We start from the raw sequence: 26,042 nt of genomic DNA on the forward strand, positions 1-26,042 counted from the left end.
ATGTGTCTATGGAGTCCTTCAGAGTACTTCAGGGCACATGCCCTTGCTTTATTGTTCTACTTTCAGTGTCTTGAAATTCCTTATTTTTAAACAAGTGACTCCATATTTTCCTTGTATACCCAATCCCAGAAATTTTGTAGTTGGTGCTGCCTGAAGCTCTTGAGTCTCATTACGAAACTTTGGTCTAGATGGTTTCTAAAAAAGGAAATAAAAATCTCTTTCAGATTTTACTCCTCTTGTAATATACTGTGAATCCTTATTGATGTCCACAGTTGTTCTTGAACTACAGAAAGAAAAGAACTGAATCTTCTTTAATTCATCCCTTAAAAAATGTGCCCTGTGTATCAGAAAGCATTTTGTCTCTATCTCAAAGATAGGGATTATGGAGTGGGCTGGCTTCATTTTAGGTAATTCTGTCAGTTGTGATAATATTCTTTCAATTATTTTTATTGGTTTTAAAGAATATCTCACATAGAATACCACACTTTATGATATATTTATGTAGCTGGTATTAAAATTAAAGTGATTAGATATTTTTTTCAAAGAGCATGTTTATATGATGAACTATGCCTTAAATCAAGTTATTATATTTTATATATGAGTCAAGTCCCAAGAAAGTATGTTAAAAAACAAACAAACAGGCTCTTGGACTCCTTATAACTAAAAATTTTTAAACATTTTTTCTTTTTTCTACTTACTTCCAACCATATGTCTCAGCCACAGTAAACTTGAAAAAGTACAGGAATACCATATGAAAACAACTCTATTCTGAAATTTATACCATGATTGCAAATGGGAGGTCAAAGCACTTCCTTTAAATTCTGCAAGAATAGGTGTGAAAAGTGTGTGACTAAGTTACCTATGATTTGAGTTTTTTTTTTTAATTTTAACTTTTGAATAGTTCTAAACCCCAGCTGAGTTAGTAATAAAATACAGAGCTGCATACAAGAAAATTCCATACCAGGAATCCATTTGATCAGTAAAATCTTTTGAACAAAGCTGGGAAAAAGAGCACATGGTTGACAAGTTTAGGAAGAGATCAAAGGGATATGCATCTGTCTGTCCCTCTTTATTGTTTTATATGGGGCAATTAAATGATCCTTAAGGGAAAAGACTCTGCAGTTTGATATTTAAACTGTAGTGATCATATTACTAGGGGTTGGCACTCTTGTTGAAGAAAGTGGTCTGACTGCTAATGTTTTAGGAGTAAGGGGAACTTTGTCCTTCAGAAATTAGAGTTTCTTGAGGTTTTTAATGTCTTGGAGTCACGTTTATGATGATGACTTGGGAATTGTAAGTAATAGAGTTATACAAACTCCACAGTCTTAATTTTTTCTGTATTTTACCTTTTTAAGACTTATATTCTATAATCTTTTATATTTCCACTTCCCCAGTGAATCCTTATTCTTGAATAAATGATTCTTGCCAAGTTTGGAAAGTTATTTCTAAAGGATGAGGTGAATTTATCAAGTTATGTTTGTTATTTAGTTAACTTGTATTAAGTCTAATCCAGAACAGGTATTTTTGCTGGTTATCCAATTCATGAAGAAAACATCAGCGATAACAGCTATTTAACTGAAGTGAGGGATATTCCAAGTATCATCATAATGATCATCATAATAGCCTGCATTAAGACAGTCTTAACTTCAGTGCTTTAGCCTACCAAGATGTTCATTTACTATCAAATTTTATTTATTATGGTCTTCATACTAGGAGAGGGATAAGCTGGTAAGTATACTCTTCAGTTATATCCATATTTTTGCATATGAATAGATATCAATAGAAAACTTTTTATGATTGACCATTTGACATTCTGACAAAAATTCAGATTTTACTGTTAAAACAGTTCTATAGTTCTATGAACTCCCCTCCCTTGAGGCAGAATTAATGGCCTTGCAATATTGTAATTCAGAAATATTAATGCTCACTACCCAGAGGGTTAGCTCATCGTTTAATAGAAATCCATTATGGAAAATGCTTCTAACTATCTTTAATTGTCTTTTTTGTTTAAACAGAAGGATATAATTAAATGCAGTATTTAAAAATGTAAATATGCTGTTATTAGAGAACTCATTGTTCTCTATTTCACAAAGTAAAAAGACAAATGATAGAAAATATTCTCAATTTTTGAAGCATTAGCTTTTTCTAGTGTATATGTGTAAAGACCCTGTGACTCTACTGGTTTTCAAAAAATTTAAAGAGCTAGAAAAGTAGCAGTACAGCTTTCTGTAAAAGCAAAAGTTGTTATATGGGCATATATATCATTGAGTAGATGTGGGGATAAAAGCAAGATGAAATAGAGGATATTAAACTCCTGAAGGATACTTGTTCTGTGTTAGTAAACAACGGTAATTCAGGAATGTACAATGTTTACCTCTATCACCAAATTATATTAATCTTCCAACCAACTATGTATCTCTAAGTTTGACATGTGTTATTAGTATGCACATCAAGCCCATGTTGTGAAGTTCTGAAAGAAATTGTGTCTAATAGCAGTTGGGTACAGAATGGGTCCAATAAGAAATTAAAAAAAAGAAATCCACGTTTCTTTCTTTTTTTGTTGTTGAATTCTAAGTTTGAGAAAGGAGGATTTACTACTGGAAAAAACTATTGATTAAGATAATAAGGAATGGGTTTTAGATAAACAGTAGCTGAAGAAGATACATTTGTATGTGAGGTGACCCTACAGAAGACTTATAGTAACTGTTTATTAAAAGGGGAGCTAGATGAACAGGCTTTCAGAAAAATTATCAGCAAGTTTTTATGATGGTTATAAGTAAATCTGCCAAGTGATAGAGTTTTTTCATTGTAATTGAAGATGAACTGGTCTGAAGATACAAGGATAAAAGAAAGTTCATGCCCGTTGTTTTCTTCTTAGTATGTTCTCAATATTTTAGGAAGACAACAATTTGACAATTGCAACCGTATTCTTCAAACATTATCAAGTACATCCCATGAAACTATTATTTTCAGTTTTTTGAATATTGCTATGGTTTTCCATTGATGTTCTTTCATTCACGGCTTTTAGTAGTATGTACTTTCTCTGAGTCATTTGGATGTATAACAAAGTGATTCTTACACAGGGTCATCAGCAACACATCTCTGAGGGGTTTTGTTTGTATTCTTGAGGATTTCTAAATTATTTAATTATGGTTTTTATATATGGTTTTAATTTTTATACTTATTGTTTTATAGAAAACTATAAATATTTTTTAGGGTCATAGAGATGACAGCTTATAAGAGATCGCTGTCCCCTTATATCTGTGGCCATGCTTGAGGATTTTATTTAAAACCTACTGATGCCAGAGAGGTACACATTAATTATTCTTGGCTGAGGAGAAACCAGGTTTAGTGTGAAAATGAGATAAAGATGAATTATGGACAAGCAAAAGTCACATGGCATTGCAGAGCCTTAGGGTTAAAAGTTTAGTAATAGTTCAAATAGAGACAAATTCTAAGAGCAGGGGTTCGGATGGTTGATAACACTGTAGGCAACAGAAACTCAAGAGAATATGAGATAAAGAGTCAGCACACAGAGCCTAGTAGTCATCACATTTATTTGAATTTTAGTAATATTATACTTTCATTTGTCTTTAATTTGTAGGTCAGTTTTAGGTTCATTTTTGCATGAAAGGTACTGTCAGTTCAGTTGAATTTACATGCATTCATGTGTGTAAAAAACAATTATAAAAATAATTTTCATCAGTTGGGGTAGTCTTTATATTTTATTTTGTTTCAGTCTGTACTAAACTAAAATTGTACATGACTAAAATTGGAGAAGCATTGCATTATTTTCTAAATGGAGTTATTTTTTTCCTGACTTTGTCTTGTGCTGTTCTCTGTTATAAATGGCATAAAACTAAAGTGATTTGTTCCCAGAGGAATTAACATTTTAACAAAAGGGTACTGACAAGAAACTTACATGTCAGAACATGTACCAGGGAGTCACTCTGCATGGGAGAAGGAGCGAGATTGAGAAAGAGCAGGCTGTGCGTCACTTCAGGAAAATGCAGAAAAAAATTTTGAAGCAGCCAATAAAATTAAAACAAATATGAAGAATGCCTAATATGGATATAACTGGATTATGCAATGTCTAGGAAAGAATATGAACCCTGTAGTACTCAGCCATTGAGGAACTAGGGGAGGGACTTGCATGCTAAGGAATAAATTGCTGTTGTAAATACCCTGAGTGTGCCTGCTTAGCAGACACCTGATCTTGCAAGACCACCATTAAAGCCTTGCTCTGCTGTCCTCTTTGTCTCTGTGTCTGCTTATTGAGTTTGGATCAGTGGGAGTATTTCTCACATTCTCCTCCCATAGTTTGCAACATGAATTCTGAACTCTATAAATTCTAATCCTGAAATGAAAAGTTTGAGTAGGACCCTAACAAAGGTGGCGCATGTAAGATGTGTTTAGACTAATGTGAATAGATAATGCCTGCTTTTGAGAAACATTTTGATAAAAAGTATATGTTGGCATTGTAAGGATGAGGTTCTAAATATTTTGGTAGAATTTCCAGAAAAATATGTAATCTATAAAACATTATCTGGGAAAATTACAGGGGGAAACCCATACTCATGTGAAGTTGGGAGTTGGATATAGAGCAGTATGATTTTCATGAACAAGTCAAGGTAAATGTTAATTTTGTCAGGGCTTCAGGGCATTCGAGAAGGAAACAGAACCATTAGGTACAGTTTTACAGACTGCATACTACACAATCCTAGTAATCATCATTCACATAGCCTTATGCTGTAAATATGTCTCCTATTGTGCAGTAGGTAATCTGATAAACATGCATAAGGACCTTGATAAGATACATCCTTTCTCATCTCAGGTAGGAATATTTTCTTTTAGAATTTTTCATAAATAATATAATGTTAATTACATTACTTTATTGGGGGTCTTTCCCTATGGAATTGGCTTATAGATGAATTTTTAGCTTCAAAAGGTAAACCTATTAAGATAGGGTTTAAGACAAAGTCATTCTATGCCTCATCTGGTGTAGGCACTCTAACAGCTTAATCTAAATTTTATATGACTTCAAATGAAAATTAGGGCATCAGGGTCTAGGCACTATTATGGAGAAAAGGACACGGGTTAGGTGGATTCCAACAGACAGAAACTGGACTTGGAGTCAGACTTGTCAGGTTCAAGGACACATTCTCACTGACCCAACCCAGGACCCCTGCAAAGGACTGAAGGTCAAAATGGAAGGGGAGTCTTCACAAAAAGCCCTGAGGCACAGCTTTGAGGTACATTGTTTAGCAAAGTTTCAAAATAAAATTGATTTGGAAGTTTGGGATTCAGCACTAACCATGTTTCACACACTCTACTGGTAATGGTACTCTTCATAAATTATCTCATTTAATTGGAATTCTCATAAAAAATGATATATTTTAACTGACTTGCCAGAGTTAATTTATTTAGCACATATAACCACAAAGTATTTGATTTTCCTACTTTGAGATATTGTGAAATAAGACTGAGTCTTCATACTCTTAAAAAGCCCAAGATACAGTGAAAGAATGATTAACGAATATTTACGATTGGTCTGAAATCACTAATGAACCCCTAAAGACTATGTTAGAATGATGGAACTAATCTTTCATAATTATTTTCTTTCTTCTTTATGGACCCATACTGTCCACTTATAGGATAAAGTTCTGGCAAGATTTAGATTTTTTCATACATACATTTTTATTCAAAAAAGATTATAGATGCCAGAAAGTCTACCCCATCAAGTATTTTTTCAGAGAAAAATTGGAGATTGTTAAAAGATAGCAGGTTTAGGCTAAGTCTGTGGTATAATCAAAACAGTGTACATTCAAAAGACTAACAATCTCAGTGGCTATCATCCTATCTGGCCTTTGGGAAATTTCCAAAATTTTCTAATTTTGCTCTGTTTAAAATAAAGTAGTCATTTGCATGTGAATTTGGAAGGCTCAATTACTAAGAAGAATTATTCTCAATCACTTAAGATTGACATATAAGCTTGCTAATAATTTTATTCATTCAAGTAGAATAAAATGAAAGAAATAGTTATTCCATTTATTCACAAATATTTATCATGTGGAATTCTCAAAACAACCTGGTAGCCTCAGGAAAATCAAAACTACAAAGCTACAGTAATCAAGACTATGTGGTTCTGCCATAAGTATAGACATGGATCAGTGGAGTAGAAGGATGATTCCAGAAATAAAAAAATCTATATGTCCTAGATTAAAGATGGCAGCGTGAGAGGAGAGACAGAGGCTTCCTCCTAAAACTGGATACAGTTAGAAAATTTAATTGACGCAACTAATCCTGAGAGAGCAACAGGAAAGAGGACTGCATCAGACTGCACACACCTGGAGAAAAGAGCAGACCTCAGCGAAGGGGGTAACATCCCAGAGCTGTGGCTCCACGGGACCTGAGCCCCTCCCCCACCCCAGCTCACCGGCGGGAGGAAGAGAAACGGAGCAGGGAGGGAGTGGAAGGCTTGGGACTGCCGAATACCTAGCTCCAGAGATCTGTGCTGGGAACACAAACCTACATTTCATGGTGCTTTCATGAGACTTGCATGACTACCAGGTTGAAAAGTTAATACAGGCAGAGTTCCTGGGGAGACTGGGATTCTGGCTGCTTGTGGAAAGCAGGGATCCATATCTGGCTCCTATGGGACAAAAACTTATACCTGTGTGACTGGCCCACCAGCTCAGGCAGTGGAGACAGGCACAGCAGCCAGGAGGCAGGGAACAGCTCTTTCCTCCCACCAGGCACCAGTACCGCTCCCCTGAGGCCCCCAACATTGCTTCAGGGGCTCAGGAGCTCCAGAGTAGAGCTTCTGGACACTAGAGGGCACCATATACAAACATGAAACACCAAAGGAACCTTGTCCAGAGTAAAATTGTTAATACAACTCCTGAGAAAGATTTAAATGATATGGACCTCGTGACTCTTCCTGAAAGGGAGTTCAAAATAAAAATAATCAACATCCAAATGAAGGTATGGAAAGACATCGAAGAACTCAGGAATGAATTCAGGTCAGAGATCCAATCGTTAAAGAACACGATGGAGGGTATTAGAAGCAGGTTGGATACGGGAGGAGAAAATAAATGAAATAGAAATCAGAGAAGAGGAATACAAAGAAGCTGAGGCACAGAGAGAAAAAAGGATCTCTAAAAATGAAAGAATATTGAGAGAACTGTGTGACCAATCCAAGCGGAACAATATTTGCATTATAGGGATACCAGAAGAAGAAGAAGAGAGAAAAAGGGATAAAAAGTGTCTTTGAGGAGGTAATTGCTGAAAACTTCCCCAATCTGGGGAAGGAGGTAGTCTCTCAGGCGATGGAGATCCACAGATCCCCCTACACAAGGGACCCAAGAAAGACAACACCAAGACATATAGTAATTAAAATGGAAAAGATGAAGGATAAGGACAGATTGTTAAAAGCAGCAAGAGGCAGAAATAAGATCACATACAAAGGAAAGCCCATCAGGCTAACATCAGACGTCTCAGCAGAAACCTTACAGGCCAGAAGGGAGTGGCATGATGTATTTAATGCCATGAAGCAGAAGGGCATGGAACCAAGATTACTTTATCTGGTGAGATTATCATTTAAATTTGAAGGAGGGATTAAACAATTTCCAGATAAGCAAAAGCTGAGAGAGTTTACCTCCCACAAACCATCTCTGCAGTCTATTTTGGAGGGACTGCTATAGATGGAAGTGTTCCTAGGGTTGGATAGCTGTCACCAGAGGTAGTAAAATCATAGTAGGGAGGGTGGAGCAGCTGATTGTAAGGCAAATGCAAAATTAAATTGACTATCCCCAAAGACAATCAAGGGATAGAGAAAAAGTATAGAATCTGATACCTAATATATAAAGAATGAAGGAGGAAGGAAAAGGAGGAGAAATAGAAAACAACCTTTAGATTGTGTTTGTAACTGCATACTAAGTGAGTTAAGTTAGAGTCTTAGATAGTAAGGCAAGTAACCTGGAACCTTTGGTAACCACGAATCTAAAGCCTGAAATGGCAATAACTACTACCTATCGATAACAACCCTAAATGCAAATGGACTGAATGCACCAAACAAAAGACACAGAGTAATAGAATGGATAAAAAAAGCAAGACCCATCTATGTGCTGCTTATAAGAGACTCACCTCAAACCCAAAGACATGCACAGACTAAAAGTCAAGGGATGGAAAAAGATATTTCATGCAAACAATAGGGAGAAAAAAGCAGAAGTTGCAGTACTAGTATCAGACAAAATAGACTTCAAAACAAAGAAAGTAACAAGAGATAAAGAAGGACATTACATAATGATAAAGGGCTCAATCCAACAAGAGGATATAACCATTATAAATATATATGCACCCAACACAGGAGCACTAGCATATGTGAAACAAATACTAACAGAACTAAAGGAGGAAATAGACTGCAATACATTCATTTTAGGAGACTTCAACACACCACTGACTCCAAAGGACAGATACACCAGACAGAAAACAAGTAAGGACACAGAGGCACTGAACAACACACTAGAACAGATGGACCTAATAGACATCTATAGAACTCTACACCCAAAAGCAAAAGGATGCACATTCTTCTCAAGTGCACATGGAACATTCACCAGAATAGACCACATACTAGGCCACAAAAAGAGCCTCAGTAAATTCCAAAAGATTGAAATCCTACCAACCAACTTTTCAGACCAAAAAGGTATAAAACTAGAAATAAATTGTACCAAGAAAGCAAAAAGACTCACAAACACATGGAGTCTTAACAACACGCTTCTAAATGGTCAATGGATCAATGACCAAGTTAAAATGGAGATCCAGCAATATATGGAAATAAATGACAACCACAACACAAAGCCCCAACTTCTGTGGAATGCAGCGAAAGCAGTCTTAAGAGGAAAGTATATAGCAATCCAGGCATACTTAAAGAAGGAAGAACAAACCCAAATGAATAGTCTAATGTCACAATTATAAAAATTGGAAAAAGAACAAATGAGGCCTAAAGTCAGCAGAAGAAGGGACATAATAAAGACCAGAGAAGAAATAAACAAAATTGAGAAGAATAAAATAATAGCAAAAATCAATGAAACGAAGAGCTGTTTCTTTGAGAAAATAAACAAAATAGATAAGCCTCTAGCCAGACTTATTAAGAGAAAAAGAGAATCAACGCACATCAACAGTATCAGAAATGAGAAAGGAAACGTCACGATGGACTCAACAGAAATACAAAGAATTAATAGAGACTACTATGAAAACCTATATGCTAAGAAGCTGGAAAACCTAGAAGAAATGGACAACTTCCTAGAAAAATACAACCTTCCAAAACTGACCAAGGAAGAAACAGAAAATCTAAACAAACAAATTACCAGCAAAGAAATTGAAGCGGTAATCAAAAAACTACCCAAGAAAAAATCCCCCGGGCCAGATGGATTTACCTGGGAATTTTATCAGACATACAGAGAAGATATAATACCCATTCTCCTTAAAGTTTTCCAAAAAATAGAAGGGGAGGTAATACTCCCAAACTCATTCTATGAAGCCAACATCACCCTAATACCAAAACCAGGCAAAGACCCCACCAAAAGAAAATTACAGACCAATACCCCTGATGAACATAGATGCAAAAATACTCAATAAAATATTAGCAAACTGAATTCAAAAGTATATCAAAAGGATCATACACCATGTCAAAGTGGGATTCATCCCAGGGATACAAGGCTGGTACAACATTTGAAAATCCATCAACAGCATCCACCACATCAACAAAAAGAAGAACAGAAACCACATGATCATCTCCATAGATGCTGAAAAAGCATTTGACAAAATTCAACATCCATTCATGATAAAAACTCTCAGCAAAATGGGTATAGAGGGCAAGTATCTCAACATAATAAATGCCATATATGATAAACCCAGAGCCAACATTATATTGAACAGCGAGAAGCTGAAAGGTTTTCCTCTGAGATCGGGAACAAGACCGGGATGCCCACTCTTCCCACTGTTATTTAACATAGTACTGGAGGTCCTAGCCACAGCAATTAGACAAAACAAAGAAATACAAGGAATCCAGATTGGTAAAGAAGAAGTTAAACTGTCACTATTTGCAAGTGACATGATGTTGTACATAAAAAACTGTGAAGACTCCACTCCAAAACTACTAGAACTGATATCAGAATACAGCAAAGTTGCAGGATACAAAATTAACACACAGAAATCTGTGGCTTTCCTATATACTAACAATGAGCCAATAGAAAGAGAAATCAGGAAAAGAATTCCATTCACAATTGCATCAAAAAGAATAAAGTACCTAGGAATAAACCTAACCAAAGAAGTGAAAGACCTATACCCTGAAAACTATAAGACACTCTTAAGAGAAGTTAAAGAGGACACTAACAAATGGAAACTCATCCCATGCTCTTGGCTAGGAAGAATTAATATCGTCAAAATGGCCATCCTGCCCAAAGCAATATACAGATTTGATGCAATCCCTATCAAATTACCAACAACATTCTTCAACGAACTGGAACAAATAGTTCAAAAATTCATATGGAAACACCAAAGACCCCGAATAGCCAAAGCAATCCTGAGAAGGAAGAATAAAGTGGGGGGGAATCTTGCTCCCCAACTTCAAGCTCTACTACAAAGCCATGGTAATCAAGACAATTTGGTACTGGCACAAGAACAGAGCCACAGACCCGTGGAACATATTAGAGACTCCAGACATTAACCCAAACATATATGGTCAATTAATATTTGATAAAGGAGCCATGGACATACAATGGGGAAATGATAGTCTTTTCAACAGATGGTGTTGGCAGAACTGGACAGCTACATGTAAGAGAATGAAACTGGATCACTGTCTAACCCCATACACAAAAATAAATTCAAAATGGATCAAAGACCTGAATGTAAGTCATGAAACCATAAAACTCTTTGAAAAAAACACAGGCAAAAATCTCTTGGATGTGAACATTAGCGACTTCTTCATGAATATATCTCCCCGGGCAAGGAAAACAAGAGCCAAAATGAACAAGTGGGACTATATCAAGCTGAAAAGCTTCTGTACAGCAAAGGACACCATCAATAGAACAAAAAGGTACCCTACGGTATGGGAGAATATTTTCGTAAATGACAGATCCGATAAAGGCTTTACATCCAAAATATATAAAGAGCTCATGCTCCTCAACAAACTAAAAGCAAATAATCCAATTAAAAAATGGGCAGAGGAGCTGAACAGACAGTTCTCTAAAGAAGAAATTCAGGTGGCCAACAGACACATGAAAAGATGCTCCACATCGCTAGTTATCAGAGAAATGCAAATTAAAACCACAATGAGATATCACCTTACACCAGTAAGGATGGCCACCATCCAAAAGAGAAACAATAACAAATGTTGGTTACATTGCGGAGAAAGGGGGGCCCTCCTACACTGCTGGTGGAAATGTAAATTAGTTCAACCATTGTGGAATGCAATATGGAGGTTCCTCAAAATGCTCAAAACAGACTTACCATTTGACCCAGGAATTCAAATTCTAGGAATTTACCCTAAGGATGCAGCACTCCAGTTTGAAAAAGACAGATGCACCCCTATGTTTATCGCAGCACTATTTACAGTAGCGAAGAAATGGAAGCAACCTAAGTGTCCATCAGTAGATGACTGGATAAAGATGTGGTACATATACACAATGGAATATTATTCAGCCATAAGAAGAAAACAAATCCTACCATTTGCAACAACATGCATGGAGCTAGAGGGTATTATGCTCAGTGAAATAAGCCAAGCAGAGAAAAACAAATACCGAATGATTTTACTCATCTGTGGAGTAAAAGAACAAAAGAGAAACTGAAGGAACAAAACAGCAGCAGAATCACAGAACCCAAGAATGGACTAACAGTTACCACAGGTAAAGAGACTGGGGAGGATGGGAGGGTAGGGAGGGATAAGGGTGGGGAAGAAGAAAGGGAATATTATGATTAGCATGTATAATGTGGGGGTTGGGGGAAATGGGAGGGCTTTGCAACACAGAGAAGACAAGTAGTGATTCTGCAACATCTTACTATGCTGATGGACAGTGACTGTAATGGGGTTTGTCAGGGGGGACTTGGGGTAGGGGAGAGCCTAGTAAACATAATGTTCTTCAAAAAAAAGTCTGTATGTCTTTGTTTAACTTATTTCGCTAAGGGTGCCATTTATTTCGCTAAAGCCATTCATCAAGAAATGAGTAGTCTTTTCCACAAACTCCTGTAGGACAATGTATATTCATGTGCCAAAAATGTATTTGAACCCCTGCCTCACACAATATAAAAAGTTTAACTCAAATGTATCATAGACCTCAATTTTAAAATGAAAATAATAAAGCTCTTAGAAGGAAATATTGGAAAAAAATCTTCATGACATTGGGTTAGGCCATGGTTTGTGATATATATCACCAAAAGCACAAACAACAAAACAAAAATTAGAAGATATGTATCTTATCAAAATTAGAAACTTGTGTTTGTCCAAGAAAACCATTGAGAAAGTGAAAGGATAATCCACAGGTTGGAAAATATTTGCAATTCATATATCTGATAAGGTACCTGTATGGAGAATATATAAGGAACTCTTATAACTCAGCAATAAGAAGACAACCAAACTAAAATTGTGCAAGTGATTTGGATAAATATTTCTCTACAGAAGATATCCAGATGGCCAATAAACATGAAAAGATACTCAACATCTTTAGTCATTAGGGAAAGTGCAAATGAAAACCATAGTAAGATACCACTTAACAACCACTAGGACGGCTATAATCTAAACGGACCTCAATAACTAGTATTCACAAGGGTTTGGAGGAATTAAAACCCTCATAGATTGCTGGTGGAAAAGTAAAATGGTGCAGCTACTTTGAAACACAGTTGAGCAATTAAGTTCTTCAAAATACTAAACATAGAGTTACAATATGACCCAGAAATTCCACTTCTAGGTATAAACCCAAGAGAAATGAAAATGTGTTTGTACAAACACTTGTATACAAATGTTCATAGCAGCATTGTTCATAGTAGTCAAAAGTAGAAACATAAATCATGTATTTGTTTTGTACATACATTTGATGGGCATATACATATAAATACATGCATACATATAGACACAATTTTAAAAGGTGAATTTTATGGTGAATTTTGTCTCAAATGTTACATATGTATACACATATACATCTCAATGAAGATGTATATGTGTGCACATGTGTGTGTACAGGTGTGCATGTACAGTTGCCTTGGAAGATGTTAGAGGAAAGAATAAAAAGGCTGAAGTAAGCATTCTTGAATTGATATATGATTCTCAATCAGATGACCCAGTGACCCCAAGAACATTATGTTCCACGACAGCTCCCAGATGCCACATCATTCACCAAGGTCATCATAAGTACGGTGAGAGGGGGTGCCACACAACTAAGAAGTTCAGTGGTAGCTATCCTGCAAGGCCAGCTGGGAAGGATGGGAGAAGAGGTAGCTACAATCCTGGTCTTATTTACATCTGTGAGAATAATAGGGCTCTGAGTAACAGAGGCCAAGTGGTGGCTGCATGCTGCATTCCATAGTGCAAAAAAGGAAGCACAGCACATGGTGGCCGCTTTGGCTCAGAAGGCAACATATCTATACCTGGGAATACTGCTCCAGCCCAGTCACTGAGTGGCATGGAAGGCCACCAACTTTGAGTGGTAACCAGAGCTGGAAAGTTTGCTGCATCAGATCCAGGTTACGAAGCAATCTGCTGCCCCACGTGGGCCTTACCACCTTGTAGGCATATGATGTTGGTGTAAGCAGTGGAAAAAGATGAAATTGAAGTATATGGCAATCTGTGATGGTCCTTGGTTTTCTGTAGCAAAGCCATGCCATTTGCAGTAGATAATTTTATACACTTTCTGAAATAGCTTTTGGTGTGTTACTGGGTCCTGGTAGAGATGGAAAAATTGATCATAGGATACCAACTCATTATGCTTATGATGAGGTGGTCTAACAGTTATCTCCAAACACACTCATGTTAATAAATTCTAATCAGGTTAAATTTCTCTGGAGCTTCAGGTTAAAAAAATACATAAATGACAAAGCTGAAACACTGTCATTTTTTTTTCCATTTTTAACAAGCATGCTCTTAGTCCTATTTCCTCTGTTCACTGAGACTTTTTTGTTGGTCTAATTTCCAAATAGTCTATAATGTTTTCTGTGAAATGGCTATTGGCTAGTTTTCCAAGTCTTGGCAATGTTTTCTGGGTGAAGAATATAGTATTGTCTGTTGTTGGTGAGAACCAAATGAATGGCATGTGTAGTTAGTGTATAATCCTAGCACATAGTGCTCAAATTATGTGCAGGCTGAGAAAAATATGTATGAGAAACTGAGTCTTACAGGGCTCTACAGCTAGAAGTAAAACAGTACATTTGAAGTGGCATAGAACTTTTTAGCACATAGTAGCTATTGAGTATTTGTGAACAGTTATATAGTAGATGTATAAATAAACAAGTCTTGATGAGTAGAAACTGCCATAGGAGAGAATTATAAAAATGAAAGTCACAGGCATTGCAAAAAAAATTAAATGATTTTGTCTTTTATATTTGTGGATCATGTTATAATTATAACACAATGAGGTCTGATGTTCTGGGGTTCTCTTCATGTACAAGTAGGAAATCACATTAAATATCTAGAGGTTACAACCTGCCAACAAGCTACCAGAAGCATATTGTTTGGCATGACAAATTCGATTTGATTGGCTATGAACAGGGTGACTAGTCTCTCATTTGTTATATATAGTCTCAACAATTACTAATGTATTGAGTGGGAGATGTTTCATTTGTTCATGAATATTGCTAACTGGCACCCCATGAATTCATTTGTTTGTTAGTTTAGTAATCTCTCAGTGTGATGTCATTTTATTTTCTCTGATTTGTTTATTCTTCTATAGAAACAAATTTATTCCATTAGACTAATGCATAATATAAGCATAACTCTTCTCTCTCTTAATTTGTAGTCTTTTCAGTTAACACGTCTTTAAACTGGGTAGGACAATTGGACTAACTGTTTAATATCCTATCCTCCTGACATGGCCAAAAAAGATTTTGGTACGTGTACCTAATGATATACGTTTAAACTGTATGTGTATGGAAAATACATAGAATATACTGTTAAGCACAACAAAAAGCAGAATATAAAATCGTAGGTATAATTAGATTCTTTTCAGAAAATACACATAAAATTATTATTGGGAGGTATGTTAAAATGTCAACAGAGGCTTAATTATTATTTTTATATTTATACCCTTTCCAGATTATCTTTAGAAACCATTTAGAGTTAATAAATATAAATAAAGATAAATTTTGCATTCATGTAATTTTGCTTAAATTTTTGGAATAAAAATATTTATTCCACAAAAATATAGAATAGAGGTAGTATCAACAGAATTCCCTCATATGTTGAAAAGAATGTAATGGACTTCTGGTTAACTAGACATTGTAGTGATAAGCCATAACATATATATTATTTCTATGGCTATTCCACTTGGAAATAAAAAAGATCATGTTTATTCTAGGGGAACAGATCAACTATTGAGCTGTGAGCATTTTTCACTTACATAGAGCACAGTTTGGAGAAAATTCACTCTTCAGTGGCACTATTCCTTTTGATTCTGCACCCTGTTTCATCGGGAGCTAGACTGCAGGCAACCAACAGTTTTTCTGTGATCTTGTCAGGCAGGAAGAATAATTTTCCCTCTACCCGTCTAGGTTCTTGGCTGAGACACCCCCTGTAATACAAAACAGATTAATAGAAAATGGAAGTTTAATAACATGTATACCTCCCATATACATGGGAAATACCCAGGAAACGGAGCAACTCTCCCAAATGGTCCAAGCCACCACCTTAAATACCATTTCCAGCCTAAAGACAAAAGATATTGGGATGGGGGTAATTATGGGAGGTTATCTGGACATGCACTGTAAACAAGAATATGGGGTTATGCAAATTCAGTTGCTACTTTCCCCACCAATAGAGTTTCTAGAAGTTTAGAATCAGCCTCTTCCTAGTTTTGAGGAGACACCCTTTCAAATGGAAATTTCCCTTATAAATGTAAATGTCCCTTACAGAAGGGTAACTTAGTTTTCGGAGCTCTTATGTGTCTGCTGCTTCTTAAAAGTAATCAGTTCAAAATAATCCTAATGCCAAAGAGGTATAATTTGGGGTGCCATATTCTGTTCCCCTTCAATCTTATTATAAAATTATTGGCATGCAAAACATTTTGCAGTGTTTAAATACTCATTTGTGAGGGGGGCATGTAATAAATTAGAGGGATAGGCAATAAATTTTTTTTATTAAGGTATCATTGATATACACTCTTATGAAGGTTTCACAAGCAAAACAATGTGGTTATTACATTCACCCTTATCGAGTCCTCCCCCATACCCCATTGCAATCACTGAAAAATATGGAACACTTCACGAATTTGCGTGTCATCCTTGCACAGGGACCATGTTAATCTTCTCTGTATAGTTCCAATTTTAGTATATGTGCTGCCAAAGCGAGCATGGCAATAACTTAAGTCAAAAATGAATTTGAATATTATGATACCTCACAATGATACAATTATCAACATTTCCAATGAGTATTGTAATGTTATAAAGCAAGTAAACTCTGATTTTTTTCCACGTTATTGAAATCCTATTCTGAGATGCAAACAAAAGACAATTACTAATTTGATGACCACATAAATTATATCTTTTAGTTCTTAATTTATGAATGCTAACGAAACACATAAATATCTTTTAATGACACTGTGTGGAAGAGAAATTATATACTTCATCCAACAAATAAAATGTCCCAGAGAATTCCTAATTAAATGCTGTTGCTTTCTCAGCCATTAGTGAAAATAATTAGTGAACAGGGAAATATACCACCCTTCACTTTGGGCAGGCTTTCACATCCCCATGAAACACTGAAGTCTCCCCAGGGTGACCAGCCTCACAGCTAGAGAAGATCTGTCCTAGTTAGATAGAAAATCAGATAATAACAAAAATAATTTGCAACCTCCAGGTGATTTAGAAAACAGAAATAGACTGAAAGCTTTATTATTATGTAAAGTGACAAGCTATAATTACTGCATAGGAAGCCTTTGTTTTTGAAGCTGCAATCTTTAGAAATGCAAGAGTGAAGAGAATCACTCTGTTTGCTATCTGCTCTATATCTGAGTTTAGCCTCTGCGATCAAACTGAAATTGACAAATAACGTTTCTTTTTATGATCTAAAACAGGAGTCACATTAATTTTTGAAAAATCAACACATGGTGACAGTAAGTCTGTTGGAAACTTGTATGCCACACTAGTGGGAGCGTTTTGTATGTTGCTGGTAATTTTGGTGAAAAAACATGGTCATAAATATAAAATGATTGCAGGAATTAGAAAAAAATTGGACTATTCATTAACAAATGTGTCAGTTATAATGTTATGAATTTTACATGAGTAATCTGATTCCAAATTTCTCTCTTAGTTTGGAGTTAAGCTGTTTTAAGCTCAACTTGTTCTGTCACTTAATTATTCCTGTCATGAAGCTTTGACTTGGATATTTTTATATATGGAAGAAGTTTGTATTACATAAGTAATTGAGTAATGACTTACAAGAGAAATCTGAGAGAGACAGCATTGGTGTCTTATACTTGATATTTCCTAGTGTTAAAAAACAAAATTCAACCCAGTGAATTTGTAGATCTAATTGGCTTTATTAAGTGATTCATGAACTGGGCAGCATCCCCTCTTGCAAGCAGACAGATGCTCCATTGAACTGAAGAGAAGGGAAGGTTTTTAAAGGTAGAGAGAGAATGGGAAAAAAGGGAATTATTAGCAATGGCTCCATTGTTTTAGAAAAGGTCATCCTCCTAAGGGAAATGGAAAAGGTCTATCAGTAAATTTCCTAGTGCTGACCAGGAAATTCCATGTTAACTAGTTACAGGTTATATTCCTCAGGGGGCTGAAATGGCAGTTAGACTAGGTATTAAATCTTGGTTTGCTGACATAGGACCATTAACATGAGTGACTCCATCTTAGGATCTGTAGTTTTCTTTTTTACATGAGTTTATGTAATTACTATATTTTAATTTCTACCTGGAGCCCTACCATTGAAGTTTGTTTACAGTGGTCCAAAATGATATTTATGACTGAAGGCTATTGAATGAAGTATGTTGTTTAGAGTTTTGTTAGACTTTTAAGAGTCACAGTTGATTAACAACTCCATTATTTGAAAATTTTAGTAATTTAACTAGAAAATAAAATGCAATGTTTTAAAAGTAATTTACAAAATACTCATGGTAAAATAATAAAATAACGCTTTCAGTGAAATAAATGAAGATTCCTCATTTCCATGTCTTCATTGTGACCATTTATATGCAAATTTACCAAAAAAAGCATTTCAGTGAAACATAGACCTTCAACTTTAAATTGAGCAAACTGACAAAATTTAGTGAAAGGTAAAATGGATTGGCAAAAGAATATAGAATTGTAGAATTGACTAATTCAAAGAAAGTATAATGCTACTGATGCTGGTGTTCTTGTTTGCGGAGTTGAAGAATGAACTTCATGAATGAGCAAGGTAAGAGATTTACAGAGAGAGTTTTATTCAGGATAAGAGAAAGTTTTATTCAGAACAGAATAGGAGAAAGTATGGAACTCCGCACAGGTGCAGGGAGGGGCAAGGTTGCCACTTGGGGTCTCCGTGTCTAGGGTTTTATGCTTATTGCAGTGGGAGTTTTCTATAGAGTCAGCCAGAATGGTAGTTATATTTTAATATGTCTCTGTGAAGGTTTCCAGGATACCCTATTGTAAACTAATGGGCCTACATGACTATGAGCAATGAGCTGTTCTATATCACTGGGTCCAGGTGGGGAATACATTGTTACATTGTTTTAATCTCAACACTGTTTTTTCTCTACATTCCTGAAGTCTCATTAAGACTTTGTCCTTTTCCAAGGCCCACACTGTACTCTAACTAGGCAGGAGTTATTATCTGCTGCCTCCCTATCTCACTACCAGGTTGAATTAAATAAAGAAGAATGAAAATAACTCTCACATTGTTTTTAAGTTTAATTTTTACTTCTCTCATTTGTGCATATGCATAATTTAAAGAGTAAAAATGTGTCACAGGTCTTAGAACCACAAAACTACATTCACCCTATGCCTCTCTTCACCCCAGATTCCTGCTCTGCAGAGGCTGACACTTTAGACTATAACTGCATCTTCTTGTATTTATTTCTAAATATATAAATAAAATACTCTTACTGCTATTTCTTGATTTCTCAAATGTAGACAATGTAAGTATTAGTTTGAAGATGAGAACTCCTCTTTCTTATAACCCCACCTCCCCACACTCTGTTCCCTGTCTCCCCGTTATATTACAATTATTTGTCAAATCTGTGTTTCCTGCTTACTTTACTGTGACTTTGTAGATATTGTTCACATAAGTCCTATAATATACTCTGATTACCTTTTCTTTCTTACATAATTCTTTGCTTTTCTTGACATTAACAATGTCTTTTTTTCTCTTTGCCCATTTGCCTATTTGTCCTTGAGAGGGTTTCCTCAGGTATTTGGTAATATTTGCTGCCCATTCATAATTAAGCATGGGCACTAAAAAAAAAAGGTAATTGGAAACTTTGTACAGAACTCAGCCTTGCTGTTTACTGAGCTTCACTGTAAGTTGATCAGATTCATTCCCAGATATTTGTACTGGATAAAGCATGGCTAGCTTCTGTAACAAGTAGATCTTAAAATGTGTGAGGGTTCAAACACAATAGGAATTTTTTATTATTCAGTTTCCTGGTTAATGGGTGATTTTTCTTTCTGTATAGATTCAGAAACACAGACTCCTTTTATCTTGTGATCCTACTCATCCCAGGATATTGAAGTACCCAGATGGCAGAAAGGGAAAGAGAACTGTAGAGAAAGCACATGGCTTTTTAAATCCCTGGCTTGGAGGCAGTACAGATCATGTCTGCTCAAACTAGAGTGTTAAGAAGTAGTTTAATGCAAAGTGGGCTGAGAAATGTAGTCTCAGGCTAGGTAACTGCTTTTTGGTGACAATTCTAGGCTGTAGGAGTAGTATTCATTTTGATGACAGCTGTCTGTCTTTGCCACAGAAAACCCCCCTGAAAAGTCAGCATCTGTAGATCTTTGTTTTGGCTGTTGCCTGGTGAATATAACCTAGATTGCCACATTCTTTTAATTAATACCATAAGTCATTACTTCTTAAACTCCATGTGTATAAACATGATGGAATATAGATTGTGATTCCATAAGTGTATATAGAATCAGAGTCTTTGAATTTCTACAAGATCCCAGGTGATGTCAGTTCTGCTAGTCCATGGATCATACTTTGAGTAACAAAGACCTAAATTACAGCACTCTGCCTTCATCTATTCTATTCATTTCTTAGTCCAGTGACTTTCTAATTACATTTCTTCAAAAAATAAACATCCTCTCTGATGTAATATATATGAGAGTAATTTTCTGATAGAAAGGAGTAGGATAGGACCAGCCCCCTAGAAATCTACTTGCTTTTTATGCACTCTTCATAGTGGATTAACATCACTAAATATTCAAAAGAGGTAGTTTTGAAGAATACTAGTGACTCAGTAAGTCTACAGGCAATGAGAAAAAGTGACTTCGGTCATTTTGGCTGGAAGGTGTTTAGAAAGGAAGAGAATAGAGTATGTTGGAAGTGGCAATTCGAACAAAAATATCTACCACATCTCTAGGTCCAGTGGCTAGAGGAGGTAAGAGGGAGACAAACACCAATTGCATGAACTGTGTGGGAAGGCAAGTTAGAACAAGAAAGCGATGGGAATACTTGGAGGAGCATTTGAAGATTTAGGGAGTTTTAGAGACAAAAGCCCAAAAGTTTCAGGAGTTACAGAAGGGGAGAAGATGGGTATAAAGGTGGCTAGAGAGCATTCTAGGAATTGAAGTTTGGGGGATGAGGAATAACTTAGAGACCTGTGCTTCCTGCAATGACTAGAATAAAAAAGAGATGCAGATTACATTAGTTTAACCCTGATGATTCCAAACAGAGAGTGATCGAATTTAGGGAAAGAGGGGATAGGGCTAGAGATTGGGTCATGTCAGGAGCCAGTTCTGATTGACTGCCACTGGTGGAGGCCACAGAGGGAAGGTCTAACTCTGAGTCAAGGAAGTTGACCAAGGAAAACAAAATAATGTGTCTGGCAGGGGAGGGAGAATTTAGGAAGGTGTACAATGAAGAAAACCGTTAATTATATTCTTAGCACATCTTTTGACTTCTGTTTGATATATTTTCTGCACAAAGGCAGATATTATCACAACTTTGCTTTTTATTCATATTTTCCAAGCATGCCTAATTGTTTTATATAATATTTGTGGGTGATTTTTGAAAATAATGTATTTCTGAAGGATATGTAATCCTGTATAATGTATCGGCTGCAAATCTCCTGAAACTTAAATCATGGCTGATCCATCAGTGTATGCTGTGTGAATTGGATATTAAATAATAAATAAATCATAAATTCTGTGAGCAAAGTTAATGACAAACATAAAAGCTGTGGCAGGAGCCAGACCAGCCTCTCTTCTTCTGTTTAACTGGAAAAGATTGATTTAAAATTTATACTATCAAGCAAAAGGCAATTTCTGTACTATCCCCAGACAGTTACACATGGTGAGAAACACAGCCATGTACCAAGGCTCTTCATTATACACACTTACTTTCAAATTGCTAATTCATTTCATCATCAATCATCCACTCTTTCATTCAGAAAACATAAGCTAACAGTGCAGTTCATTTATGGAACACTATTTTCATACTTGGCAATGTGTGAAACTGAATTCTTCACATTGTTAGATTCAGCTTTATTTAGTGCACAACAATTGTAAACGTGTAGGGACAGACAGCAAAGTGCTGATCAAGTAGAGTGTGAACACAGAAATTACTCTTTAGTATCTTCTTTAAACATAAAGCTTTGAAATAATGATGTTTAACTGTTAACTATCTTTTCGTTTTTTTCCTTATGTAAATGTGGCTAAGACCAGATTCCCTCAGCATTTAAGATATTGAAGTTGAGATATTGCCAAAGAAGCAATCTCTGTGGTTTCCTCTCTATCATTTGTAACTACTTCTATATTTAAAGCACAGGGATGAGTAAAATGTGAGTTTATGTAAATTCTGGAACACTTAGTATGTTGGATAAATGTAGAACTATTTAATTGTAAATAGTTCCTATCATTTAGAGGCTCAACTGGGCAGCTTTTTTATCAAAGTGCCCCAGGCAGCTTTTTTATCAAATGGCTGTACCTTCTAAAACTTTCCAAATAATTTGTATACTTGAAAAATTAATCACCAGTTTGATAAAATTTAAAGAAAAATGTATTTAGGTCAAATAGACATATGGGGGGTTGTTTCCAAAGAACCAATTAAGATTTCTTGCTTTTTTTAACAATTGCTTTATGTTGAAGTTCTTTCCTGTATTGCATTTTCTTTGCACTGCTGATCTAATTGTCTGCTGACATATCCATTATCTTTTATAGTCATTTCAAAGAGCAAAAGGATTAGTTGCGTATGATTTTTAGCACTTCTTTTGGACTTGCAGTCAGTTCTCCGTGATTGCTTCTTTTTAATAGCCTGCATAATGCAATTAGAAAGTTCTGATACCACTACGGATGTAAGAAGGCTGTAACCAATGGCGAAGGCATACTTGAAGTCCTTGAAAATGATACTGTTACTTTCCTTGGGGTAAAAAACAAAAACACAAACAAAATCATAAAAGTCTGGAATATAGGAAGGCATTTTAGGGAGGTAACCTGATTATTGACACCAATGCAGTTATTGCAAAGCTACCAAAGCTCCTTTGTCAGCCACATAGGTGAGATTATCAAACATATTTTCAAGGGCAGGAAAATGTTTTCACTGACATACTTTTCTGTTTGTATAGAATGCTGTATCAATAGTCACATCTTCCATGATTCTAAATTTAATTGTAAATAGTTTCTAGTCAAGAGACAGTTCTCAGAATAATAATCGAATTTATGTAATTTTATGTCCCTTTTCAAAAAATGGAACAACCTCAGTAAAATATGTCTTCATGAACCAAAACAAAATTTTTTATTGTTTTAAGACTGTGAAGAAATAAGGCTGTTTGATGTTATTGCTGGTGTTTGCTTTAATCTTTTCTCCTTCCTTCCTTCCTTTCTATTTCAAATAAAACATCATCTCATTCACTCTTGGGAAATGAATTGAAGGAGTTCTTCATTTAGTGACATATTAAATCTTACTTACAGTGTCCAATACTTTTTCCTTAAATGGCTTGGATGATGTGTGAGGCTCAAAAGAGTATATTAGCTTCCTGTATATGAATGTTTAATGACTTAAAACTTCTCTGAATATTTTTAATGAAAACATAAAATCTTCTATTTGATTACTCAAAATAAGAGGGCAGAATATTTGATGATAGGGTCTGTCCTTGGAGCAAGATTAGAAACTTTTCAGCTTTGATGGCCAGGGGAAACCCAATATTTTGGGAAGGAAGAAAAGAGAATAACAGAATAAGGAGAAAGAGAGCAGGAAAATGAGGAAAGGAGAAAAAGTAAATGACATTTCCAGTATCATGATGAGCAGATGACAAAAATTATCATGACAGACATGGAAGAGAGCCACTGTTATCACCTCATTCATTTGTCTGTGACACAGGCTCATTCAACCACAAACGTGGTGGAACCAGTACTTGGCAGACCTCTCTGCATCACTGGCAAGAGCTTGGCTTCTAAGCTTTTCAGCTATTGCTTGGTAAGACAAAAAGCCATACAAACAAACAAATAAAATTCCTTAATACAAGTAAAAAATGCAACTGATATCAGTGACTAATGATCTAATTAAGGATAAGAGTTAGTAAAGACACAACCAGGAGTTGTTGAAGTCAAAATCTGGGTTGCTTGCTGCAAAGATGTGAGCAGACTAACTCTAAAAAGCCCCCTGAAATGGGATCAGAACCTTACCTGTGTGGCTTCTTTGCACAGAGCATGATCAGCATGGGAAGTCTGTGGTCAAAGTTGAGATTCATCACTCATATTCCACCAGCTATTAATTCCCACAAGAAATTAGAAAATTTATATGAAAAATATTTAATAGTCAAGTGAAGGATTCACTGGATTCTGTTAATATCCAATGGCTTAATTAAGTAGTTGGAAAAAGGAAACCTTTAGTTTTAAAACTGAAAAACAATGATTTACCTGATATATTTAGAAAAAATAGTGGCAAATCTCTTCTAATGCTATTTAAGAAACTATTTTCAATTCAAAAATCATTTTTAAGTTACCATTAAAGAATTTTGATATGGCAGAATAGTATAATTTATCAGGGAGCAAAACTTAGAACCAATATATCAATCCAGTGTTTATTAAATACCTACTAAGTAACCGATTGTGTCCTTGGAATTATAGAATAAAATTGGGCTGTTTTTCTAAATTCCAAGAAAGCAATATGGGATTTGTAATTTTGATTACTGTAAAAGTGAGTCAGATATTTGGAGAGCTGATTTTTCAAGAAACCTCTTTTGGTTCAATTTTAAATCTCAGAACTCAAAATGTAATTCTTGAAAATCAATAAATTTATAAATATAAAATCTTCATATTGAATCATTTCAGAGAAGTGTTATTATGGTTAAAGCCCTCACTACATTTGTAATTTTATTGTGACACAAAGTTCTAAAGAATCAAGAAATGACATGAGTAAGAAACAAAAGCCCCATGTTTATCTCTTAAAGATTTATTATACACAGCAGGCAATGTGACAGTGCTTTCACATAATGACAATATTAGTTTTAGAGACCATGCATTTAGTCAGTTGTCCTACTGCGAAGAGTTTGAAAATGGTTTTGTTCTACACTGAAGTATCTCCCTTTCACAATTTAGGTGATGTACAGTTTACTAGGTAGAAGAGCAGGTGTTTAAATAATGCAAGCAGTGTTGTAATAATCATAGATGGAATCCCAGCTTTGCTCTTTTTTATCTTCTCATTTGTCTCATTTATGCAATTTGTATAACAATAGAACTTTTCCCATAGGCTTATTGTAATGATTAAATGATTAAAGTCTATAGCTCGGAATGATGAGCGAAGTTCTTGACAAACATTTAAATGTTAAGTGAAGGAAAGCCATGTTACAAGGGTAAAAGGAATTTTGCAAAATTTTCCCCTCTCTACAATATTGCAACTTATAAATTCTCTGTAACATGAAATATAAAACTTTTGGTTCTTCTTTGATTATCTGTCTTGGAATACTTAGACTTCTGGTGTAAACTTCTTAATTTAGCCTTAAGACACTCCTATTGCTGCAGGGTCCTCTTCCATTGCCGTCAAAGGTATGAAGAATTAGGCTGTCATTTCCTACTCTTCTTTCTTGTTCATTTCGCAATGCTGAGACAACATCAGGGTTACTTAGGGGTAACTTAAACCTCAGGCCATTCAAGCCCATAAGAATAACATTTTTATAATGCAACTATCCCCTAACTGTAAAAAAATGTTCTTGAGAAAACATAATGTCACATTTGAAAAGTTCACATATAGAAAAAAAATAACTCATTTTTTTGAGCAGAAAATAGCTGGCATAAGTCATTAGTTATATCCTTTATACAAATACTTAACTACTGAGTAACCAATTGGGTCTTTGGAATTATAGAATAAAATTGGACTGTTTTCCTAAATTCCAAGAAAGCAATATGGGATCTGTAATTTTGATTACTGTAAAAGTGAGTCAGATATTTGGAAAGCAAATTTTTCAAGAAACCTCTTTTGGTTAAATTTTAAATCCCAGAACTCAAAATGTAATTCTTGAAAATCAATAAATAAACAGTGATTCTGTTCATGTGTATGTTGACATGCTATAGCAACTTCTCACACCACTTCTCTGTTTCCACTCCCAAGCCATAATTTTAAGAAATTACTTAGAAAGATTAGAATTAATTCACAAAACCTCATAAGCCAACCAGGATCTTTATCATTCCATTAAAGT

General features: G+C 35.3%; 1 non-coding gene across 1 annotated transcript; it reads right to left on the reverse strand.

The window, feature by feature from the left end:
* Window positions 1-16,448: 16,448 nt before the first annotated feature.
* On the reverse strand, window positions 16,449-16,555 carry LOC118924400 (U6 spliceosomal RNA). The gene has a single exon (XR_005029587.2). It is a non-coding gene; the product is annotated as a U6 spliceosomal RNA (small nuclear RNA).
* Window positions 16,556-26,042: the final 9,487 nt, after the last annotated feature.

This window comes from Manis pentadactyla, chromosome 7 (genome assembly GCF_030020395.1).
Source record: "Manis pentadactyla isolate mManPen7 chromosome 7, mManPen7.hap1, whole genome shotgun sequence".
Classification (NCBI taxonomy): Eukaryota; Metazoa; Chordata; class Mammalia; order Pholidota; family Manidae; genus Manis; species Manis pentadactyla.